Here is an 11,097-nt window from a genome sequence, read left to right on the forward strand (position 1 = left end):
CCTTACAGGTGGATCAGCCACACGCAACTCCTCTTCAAATGCTTTAGACCAAACTCGTGCATCACTCTTCAAACAAATTTGGAGAAGACGTAACATTTGCGCCGGTTCATGAATCTGGTTGCTAATGCAGGCAACCTCCATCTTTTCTAAAAATTCTTCGACATCTTCATCACTTCTTCCATGAAACTCCGGATAAGAGAAAGCCATGGCTGCCCAAGTTACAATGCTTTGAGAACCCCTTTGAACACACGTGCAAGAACCCAAAACTTTTCACTACCCAATCCCCAGAAACTTCAATGGAGCTCAACTTTAGATAAGGAGAAACACATGCACATCAAATGAGTTTTCATAGTTAATCATCGGAATGACAACAGGCAAAGGCCATTCCAGGATCTCTCTCAATCTTCTTGGCCCAAACATAAAGACTAAGCGCTGCTGGAAAAAGATCTTCCTGGACACATGAACATTAATCTGAATTCTTTGAGTTAAATGAAAAGGAGTGAACTGAGGGCCATTTTGATCATCCATTAAAGCCAACCATGAAGCTCCCAAGAAGGCACACCTGACTCAACCTCTGATTTTGCCAAAATTTCAGCAGCATAACAGCATAAATGGCTCAAAATACCAAAACACCAGCCATCATAACTTGGGAAAATTTCGACAGAGTTTCCCCAGAAGTAGAGTAGTAGGAACCCAAAATATAGACTGTCTATGTATGCATAAACTGTCAACAATAGAACCCGAGCATCAAGTAGGACTCACTAGTACATAGCCTATGGCGAGGTCACAAAAAGGGTGCTCCAGCTACCTGTATCACCGAAAGGATCTCCACATTTGAGAATCCCCCAGCTCAATAAAAACCTCACGCTATCGACCCTCACACGAAGGCTAATGCAAATCGCATATAGTCAAGTCTCAGAAATGACTATCTTCCAGACCAAGTCTCAAAAATGTCTAGGACTTCCAAATACAACCAAGTATGGCTCCACAAATGCGTACAATGGCAGTTTCCACAAGTAACGTACAATCCAACAGACAATGCGCTCAAATAGGCGCCAAGTGATGCATTCCCACAACAACTGCAAGTGACATCACTGCTAGTATATCACTGTACTCCAGCTACCTGTACCTGTGTGAATCACCTGTACCTGTACCTATCCCTGTAACCTGTAACCTGTAATCTGCAACCTGCAACCTGTAATCCCGAAGCTCAAAGCAGAAGGTACTCGAAGAAACTCCTCCGTGGGGGCGCCAAAAGAATGTGAGCGGGATGAAAACACACACAGCACCTCTATAACGACCCGACACACACTCTTGGGAAGATACACACACACACTATGGGGCACCACTCGGCTTAGACAACACACCTGGCCGAGACAGGGAACACACCTCTGGAGTGAGAGGAGAGAGACTATCCACTTGCCCACTTCACACAGACACACACACACACACACACACACCCCCAAAAAACTCAGCTCAAAAGAGGAGAATTTTTTATGTTTAGATACAATTGAGCTTGGGCCAACACCAATGGGGCAAATAGCTCACACAATATGGGTAAAATAAGCCAGATACAATCACAAACTAGAGCAGAAACTTCGCTCATAGGAGAAACTTACACAGAAAAACAGCAGGAAAAGAGTGAGGAATTTGGAAAAATGGACAGAGCCATCGCGTCCGGAATGGCCCAAAACCCCAGTCTACAATGTCAAAGTGCTCAAATCCGACCTCGGATGAGCAGTTTACGGCCAAAACAGGCTCCAAAAACACCAAAAACACACCTGCGGCTGTTCCTCCTCTCTTCTCCACGTTTTTTCTGGTCTTCTCTTTGTTTTTTCAGTTCCCACACTTATCTTTTTTAGTTGGGCACCCTTGGCCTTTTAGATGACCTCAAACGGACCCCGAACAGGCCAAAAACTGACCTCGCAGTGCATAGTTGTCACCTTTTTGCATCATTCGCACACCTGGCACTCAGCTTTTTTCCAATAATGCATCTCGCCACCACGTGAAGTGGCCCCAAAAAGTGGTCCTAATGATGACCTTTCTGCGTAACTCTCACAAGAAAACACCCACGTTGTGTCCGTCCTCATCTGCGTGCAAATATTGACCTCGTTCGCCCTCCTGACGCCACTAGATGCCATCTGACGCACCTACTGACCTCATGTCGACGGCCCGTGGATAGCTTCCTCGAGAATTTTTACGCGCTACCAACTCCTCCTTATTGTAGAAAAAACACACTAGTACTGATAATAGTGAAAATCGCTGCAGTATGTACACCCTGTCCTACCTGTACACACGTGGGCCCCACGTAACCACCTGGCTATGGAAATTGGGCAATCCTTTATTTGATGCACCATGCATGTATATGTACATATGCGCAATCCCTTGCTCCAAAAAACTCCTGACAACGCTTACTCACACAGACCAAGCTTATAAAATGACAAAGGGTTTTTTTGCATTAAGGTCAAAAGTGGCATAAATACCTTACAATCTCAAACCCTAATGTTCCAATTTAACCATTCACTCAGTCTAAATGTCAAAAAATGGGATACAATCTGGAAGCTTCCGCAAGCCCCACTATTTACAAAGGTGAAATGACGGTTTTTCTCAATTAAAGAATAATTACAAAAAAATAATATCCTGTTGGGCAATCATCCTTCCTTGGGTGTGTCCAGCTGCTAACACTGCCCCCCTCCTAGTTCATGTCGTCCCTGACATGGCAGTAGAGTTGCTTCTTTAGTGGAGGCTTTCGCGAATCTTCAGAAGAGACTCATACCGCACATGCTAGGCCAGCAATGTCGGGCCGAATATTTCTATACTGATGGTGAAGAAACCAGTGTAGAAGGCTTTTTCAAAGGCTTGGAGGTGATACGAGGGCAAAAACATGATTCTCTGATAAAGGGCGTGTATCACCTCATGGGAAGGCTGAGCAGACAGATCATATGCACATCTATATGTGTCTTAGAAGAAGAAGATGCCGTCTGTTGCCTGTCCAGGTTTAAAGATTTCAAAAACCGCCAGAAGGGTTTTACAGATTTTGTTGAGCATGATGCAAGAGAGGTCAGGCGAGCGAGTGAGAACAATTTAATGGCACCCGTTAGGGTTTGCACCATGTATTGCTCACTCATTCTCTTGCCTACCTTCAAGCTTGGTAGCTTTGGGTAGTTGAGCCATGTGGGTTGGATTTTCTGCAACAGCTCTTGTGCTTTCCAGGTCTGCATCCTTGGTAGAGGGAAAAAGCTAAGGTTGTCTCTGACTCTTTTAGGCGCCTCTACCAGATGAAGTAAATACTGCGGGTATTTGGTTAGCCATGCCTTTCTCCACTTTGGTTGAGAGTCCACAATCACCTTAACTCCTTCTGGTTTGGAGATATCTGCTTTGTATAGTGGCACTATTGTCTCCTCTTTAATCCACTTGTTTATTGTAGCAGCTTCATACTTGAGAAGAGGATATGGGAGAGAAGGTTGTAGCCATTCATGCCAAATGACATTGGCATCTAACTTATGAATGGTTATAGACTTAAGTACTCTCTGCTCCCACTCCATTGCTTCTTTGGTCGTGTCTTTTATTGCCGCTTCTATTGCCTTTTGTAGATTTTCTTCTTCTTCTTGTGTCAGATTCTAGGGCTCTTGGGATGGCCCCACAAGGATGTCCTCTTGCATAGTGGTGTCCACTGGATCTGACACATTTTCTATATCAATGCCTTCCATTGTTGCTGGCCTTGTGCTCAAGTGTTGCTCTTCAGTCTGTTGTTGGCCTTTCAGCTCATCTATCTGCTTCTAATATACTTTCTTTTCTTGTTCAGCTTGATCTCCCATGTTCACTAAGAGGTCGTTCAATTCTGCATTGGCTTTTTCAGCCTCCTCTTGGTGTCTTCATTTTTTGCTTGCAATCTCTTTAGTTCCTCGTCCATCTTCTTTTTCAAGGCTTTGAAGCTCATCTTTCATGGCCTTGTTCTCATCTTCCAAATGGTTTTGCATTACTAGGGATCCCTCGGCTAGCATCAGTCTTTGTCTCTTCTCTAGTGTCAACTCCTTTTGGAGTTCCTTCATTTGTTCTTCATATAGATCATTCTCTGAAGCAGTGCTAGTTGATATAGCAGCTCTGACTCTGGCCGAAGATGCCCTTAGCCTCTGGATGGTCTGATCTTTCACTTTCATTTGATCTTTTATCTCTATCACTTCATCCTGGCTTGCCTCATGTTCTAGCTCAGCCTTTTCCTTAGCATTTCTCAAGGTTTCAACCTCTTTGGACTCATCAGCAAGCTGTAAAGTCAAATTGTCCCTCTCTTTCTCCGCATCTGTCAGTGAATTTCTGATTTTCTTGTACTCCTCCTCTGCTTTTTGAAGCTTCTGTTCTATTGCCTGACTCTGTCTTTCCATCTCTTGGCATCTTTGTAGTGCCGCGTCCAGATCGGCTTGCAGCTTGGTTTGTTTCTCTATGTTCTCTTGGTCCTGTTTTTGCAGTGAGTCCACTTTAGCTTTGATATGAACTTCATTTGTTTTGAGATTATCAATTTCAATCTTAGTGGCCATTGACCTTGCTCTGAGCCCGGTGAGTTTTTGCATCACTTTGTCCCAATCATTGGTTTGGGGCTGTAAATCCACTATATCTGTGGCCATTTCCTTCAACTCCACTAAACTGAGGGCTCAGCATGTATTCCTTGGGTCTAGTGCTTGACAACTCAAAAGCTTCATTATTTGCCTCTTCTCGAGAGTACCCAGCAGCTAGGAGATCAAAAAATATTCTATAGTTTCTTTCTTTTGGATCTGGCTTCTCATCTTTTGGCTCAACTTCTGCCTTCTGCTCTTCCTCTTTGTTCTTCTCTTCCTTGGAATCTTTTTGCCCTTCAGGTTTGTTCAACTCCTCTTTTTGTTGGGTTTGGGGAGGACTAAGAGGAGGTGGTGATGGTGGTGGACTAGATTCGCGGCTTCCTTGGAATCTTTTTACCCTTCAGGTTTGTTTAACTCCTCTTTTTGTTGGGTTTGGGGAGGACTAAGAGGAGGTGGTGATGGTGGTGGGCTAGATTCTCGGCTTGATGGTGGAGTTGGTTGCTTATTCTTGAAATCCCGATCCGCCTTTGTTTTCCTCTCTCTTTCTTGGCCTTCCTGCTCTTCTAGCAGCTGCCGTCTCACTTCGTCCACCTCTTCTTTTGTAAAGGGTATATTTGGGATATTCTCTGTTGTAGCATCTAAGATTTTGAAATTCTTGATATAATATTTAAACCGATCCCTTTGAATCCTTCGAGATGATCCAGACATAGCCTCAAGAGATGGATTCCATAACTCGCTTAGATCCTCTTTTAGCGCTCTCTCGGCTCTGAAACTCTCCATTAGTCTTTCTAGACTTGTCGCTTTCTGTGAATTTGTTTCCTTGACTGGCACTTGTAGAGTATCTTTCTTTCCCTTCTTTGGCTCGGGTAGCTCTTCTATCACTGTCTCTAAATGGCGCTTCAACCTTGTGGCTACCTTGGGTGCCTTAGGAGGTTCTTCTTCTTTGTCTTCCTTTAGCTTGAGCCAATCATTTTGAGAAGGAGGTAGAGGCCAGTTTCCCTTGGCATGCAATGCTCCATAGACGACTTTTGTTATCAACTCACTAGGCACAATATAGGTGGGATTTTTAGTCCCCATCTTCACAAGATTGTCATGGATGTAAGCGGCATAGTTTATCTCCTTTGGTTTTCTCTTCTGCATTGCCCATGTGAAAGTGGTGGCAATAGCTCCAGGTGGCATCCTATATTTTTGTGGCCGCTTGGTACACATGTGGAAGTATTGATTGTATAGTTGGCTCATGATAGCCACTTTTGGGTTTGCTATATCTTCAAATGTATAGTTATTCTTCTTTTCCGAGTAGACCTTAATGTCATCTCGCCTCTTTGTCACACTGTCTCTTTTGTTAGAGATGTCAAGTGCTGCTGTCACCACCTTCTCTGTGATAACAATCATTGTATTAGGCTTGCCTTGTAGATCTGTAACTCGGGCTATGCCGTCCTCTTTGATTGTGGTGACAAATTCCCACACTCTTTTAACATCAATCCCTGCTGGCAAGGCTTCAAAGTAATTGTGGAGATCCAGTTTCTCCAAGTAGTCCCCCATCTTGCTCCTGATAAATTCATTGAGCTCTCGAGGTATCATGGGTAGCTCCACTGCATTTCCCTCTGGATCTTTAAATACTCCTTGGTAGATTCTCAGATCATTGGTCTCTAGCAGGTCTCTAGCAGGTCTCTAGCAGGTCATCTTGAATCCAAGTGCTTGTGGGCTTCAGGGTTCCCTCTAGGATAACAAAAGGCTCCACTTCTTCTAAGTAGTCCTTAATAGTCATCCTCTTCTTCTTTGCAGGTGATTTTGTGCCTGCCATGGATCCTGTTTCACTTAGTAGTTCAAAGTTAGCGTTTTTTTACAGATAAGCTGATAAAATGAGTTCTAACTACCCAAATGACTTGAAAATTGAAATAAAAACTCAAAAAGAACTAGGAAAACCCTGCATGTTCCCATAGTAGATTTTGGGCTGAAAAATAATCATGGACATCCTACGTGTAGGATGTCTACCTTCTCTGTTTTTGGTGAAACTTGATAGGCCTGTGGCCCTTGACCTGTGCAACATGGCTATGTATTTGGAATTTGGTTTGGACATCAAAAAGTGCAGTTTTGAGCAGATTTAAGCTTTTGGCTCACAAATTGGGTAGAATGTTCTAAACAAGTGGCAAATGATATTCAAGTGGGTTGAAATTTGATATATAGGCTTCTTATACCATGTAAAAAGCTCCCATGAAGTCAATCCCTACACAGAAGGTCAATATGACATAGGAGACATCCTACACGTAGGATGTCTATTTTCTCAGAATGACTTGAATTTGGTTCTGTGGGTAGCCCTTAGCATGTAGAACATGGCCCTGCTCTTAGATTTTGATTTGGATAAGCATTGGTGTTGTTAAGAGCATGTGTAGTGTTTTTAGGCTCAAAAAGTGCATCTTGGAGGTTTTTGGGGGCCAAATGTGATGGGTATGGATTGAAATTTGATACATGAGCTTGTGAAGGTGTTATAAAGATATCTGGAACTCAAACACACCAGCTGGAGGTCAAATAGGTCATTTAGACATCCTACACGTAGGATGTCTATTTCATTAATTTCCATATATGACCCTGTAGTTAGCTTGGCAATGTGCTAATGAGTATATTGTGCAAGTTTCATGTGATTTGGACTAGTTTTGGTAGGTCTATGACCCATCATAGCCTCTATGCTCTGACTTTTCGTTTTTTGATGCATATGAGGTCAAGTCTTGTCCAAATGTGATGAAACATGATGGCTAGTATGTATAAGTTAAGAAAAAGCTGTGTATGAGGTGAGTTGTTGAGTTTGGTGCCCAAACATGGCCTTGAGACATCCTACACGTAGGATGTCTCCTGATGAATTTTATATGAGAAATGCTATTGGTACATGCCCTGAGCCCCCCTGAGTCCCCTTTAAGCCCTATTTCAATAAAAAAGTCAAAAAGATAAATAGAAACTCTTTGTTTGGTTTTCAGAGCATCTGAGCCGTTTTCTGACTCTTGGAGTGCTTTTCGGCACGATGAAATTTCTTGATGTTAGTCTCCATAGCTTCATGGTTCCTTGGGGATCCTTGCCATATGGTTTTTGTTGGCTTTGGCTTTACCGGAGCTCCGTTTGGCAATTTGTCGCTCTGGAAGCGCCCGTGGTTGCGTTCACATGTCGTCGATAACTTGTGGTGGTCTACCACCATAGGACTTGGTTGTTGTTGATGGTCTAGGAAAGCCGCTCGTGAAGTTTGGTGGCAAACGGACATCCGGTTTGGCCGTGAGAGCTAGTTGACGCTTTGTGTGTCTGATGTTGTTTCTGAAGCTTAGTCCCCCTTCGGGTCGCCTTATGGCCATGTGGGCTATATAGCCTTGTAGAGCATGTCGAGATGCTCCTACCCATGAGTTTTGGTAGCATTTGGGCAACTTTCCACCGATTTACCACTTGGTGATCTCTTGCAGGGCTCTAGAAATTAGGGTTTTTTCCAATGGTTTTTTACCACCTTTGTGCATTCAAGAGTGGTCTCCTATGCTAGGGTAAACCGCCGATGAAGCCTTAGTTAGCCGTTAGGTGGCCACCTCTACCTATAGGTTTCTGCTGCCAGTTTCTCGTGTGAACCCTACACTAGTTTTCGCGACAAAACATCAAACATACGCGAAAAGCTCAAGGTGGTGAGCCTACCTCTCATATTTGGAGCCTATCGAGTGGTCGTGTGCGTCGTAGAAGCAACTGGAAGTCCGGTTCACTCTAGGTGGCAAGAGCTCTCTCTCAAGAAGGAAATAGTAGAAATGAGCTCTAAGTGAAGTGAAAAAATCTTATAATGAAGGTCTCCAAACCACTTTCTATGAAATTTGACATGTGCTCCCAACTTCTTGCGAGATGCGGTTTAGGCTCGAAAAGTTCTTGATTTGGACTCCGTTTGCCAAGTTTCCGAGAATTTTGATGTTTCGGTCAAAAACTCTGGCAAAACACGCCTTCCGCTCCATTCACATAATTGCACCCCCATTGTACCATAGGTTGTCCTATAGTCACTGATTATCCCCATAATTTTGTTTTTCATTACGACCGTATTTCACCTGCTTTTTGTATTTTTGAAGTTTTTCTATCGATAATTAGTAAAATTAAAAAGAAAACAGCAAATTAAACCCAAAAAATCCCCAAAAATCATAATAACTCAAAAACATCCCTGCAAAACACTATATACACTCACATGAAATTTTTATGGCCGGATTTCTCCGTTTTACCAATATTTTGTTCAAAAAATGGCTATTTTTACATATATACACACACCTAGGGGACTGATTTGGCATTTGGCCCCATATACTTGTAGATTCGTGTTGTATAAGGGCATATGTACTTAGGTTAGTCCAAAAAATTTTGCAATCAAATGAAAACCCTTCAAAATAGTCGAAAAGCATGCCCTTTTTTGCTCTTTTTACCTTCATTGGGTCCGCATTGAGAATGCCTCCCCCCCTCCTAGTCAGAGTCCTCCCGAATGACAAGGTACCGCCTCGGGGTATGTGTAGTGCATGGGTTAAAAATTGTGTTAATGCCCGGCCGTGTAATGTGGCCCTATTTGATGCATACTCAGTCAATGTATGGAAAAATCAATGTTGTGCAAGAGGAGGGTATAAGCAAGGTGCTTATTGGCATTCGACGTCGAGGTTTCTTGTTTGTTGTTGATTTGGTTGGCGGATTTTCTTTGCAAGTAAAAGTTGGAACTCTACAACTCTCTGTTTGATCGTCTTTTTTGCAAAGGTCGCTTGGTTTGCCGCTATTGTCGATATGGCCATGGTTGTCTCCGTGGAGAGAATTGTCGTGGTTGAATTGGCCGTAGTCTTTTTCTCTTTTGCTTGCCATTTGTAGCTTTGTTTTGGAGGTTTTTGTAGGTTTATTGCCACATCCATGGTCGTCATTGTTGTTCTGCTAATCGTCACCCACATAGATCGGTTTGCCGGTTTCATATGCATTGTGTGTCTGCATGCTGGTGTTGCTTGTATTGAAGGGAGTTCCTGTTGCTTTGGTTTTGGGATCCAAATGCGAGTCGCATTTAAGTTGTTACTAAGCATTCTCTTTGGGATCCATATCTTTTTTATTCCCGTGGTTGTTGGTTGAACTGTGCTCTTCTATTGACTTCTGCTGTTGTATTGTGGTTTGTATGTCATGTCACCTCTATCCTTCCGCACCCATACTTGTTTTTCGCGTGTTCCTAACCTTGATCTATTCATTGTGTTCTGTGTTGTCTTATTTTTGTAGTGAACATGGTTGGCAGTTCCCTGGTTGTACTCCATGGATATCGTGTTGTCCTTTACTGGCATCCATCCTTTTGGTTCTTTAACCAGTGATTGTGGTGATGTCATCTGGTTCTTCTGGGTTTGCTGAGAAAAGGCTACCACCTGTTGTTCTTGTGCATGCTGAATTTTGACTGTATCCGAATTCCAATCTATCTGCACATTATACTCTTTCTTCCAAGGTTGTCCCAACAACATGAGGTGTAGTGTGCTCGCATCTTCAACCACGTAAAACTTGTGGGGATAAATATATTGATGTATTTGTACATGCAATATAGTCCACCCCAATGTTCTTAGCGACTGTGATGTACTACTTTCCAGCACTTGTGAAGTAGGATGTAGGTGATCTTTGGGCTTGAGCTGTTTATAAAATTTGTAAGAGATCAAATTTGCTTGAGCTCCAAAATCAAGCAATGCCATCGATTCAACTTGATTGCTACCCACTTTGACTGCCATTAGGAAAAATTTGGACTCACAAAGGGGCCCTTTAAGGAGTTTGACTTTACTTGTCTCTACCAAAACGGACGCATGGATAAATTTTTGCAAACAAACTCCAAAGTTGACAGAGGTTTGACAGTTAGAATGTCCTCTTCAAGCTCTATCTACTGATATATAGCACGCCATGAGATTCCTCATATTTTAAAAGATTCTTTTTTTTATTCACTTAGATTCCGATAGAGTTGTCACATCATAGGTGAATCAAAAAAAAAAATCTTCTAAAATATGAGGAATCTCATGGCGTTGGAGAGGGAGAAAGGGGAACACACCCAGCACACAACACAATGCCTCAATATAGCCCACGGTATACACAGCGCCCCAATCCACTAGAGTTCACCTTCAAAACTCAAAACTATCCGCAAGAAAACCATTGCTTTCACACAATCATACGCACATACACCTTGCAATGCATCAGACAAACTCAATCACTCCGCTCTGCTCAATTCACAGCCTTCCACACTCACACAACCTCCTCTATCTCTCTTTGCACGACCAACCTCGGGGGCACACACGTCGACACACGCCCGAAAACACACGCACACAAGCAGAGAAGAGAAGGGGGAAGAGGGAATGACGCCTTGAAACAGTAGGAAATAGTCTTCTAGCATAGGCAATGTCATGTACAACCAACACACTACCGGCATGAACCTCGACAACCAAAACAATGGGTCAAAGCCTTGGCAAAAACCTCGTGCCAAAACAACCTTGGTCGAAAGACCCTCTTTGGCCAAAAGACCATAACAAATGAACATAAGCACCCTTTTATAGGGGTG

This window comes from Adiantum capillus-veneris, chromosome 6 (genome assembly GCF_014529385.1).
Source record: "Adiantum capillus-veneris isolate H3 chromosome 6, ASM1452938v2, whole genome shotgun sequence".
NCBI lineage: Eukaryota > Viridiplantae > Streptophyta > Polypodiopsida > Polypodiales > Pteridaceae > Adiantum > Adiantum capillus-veneris.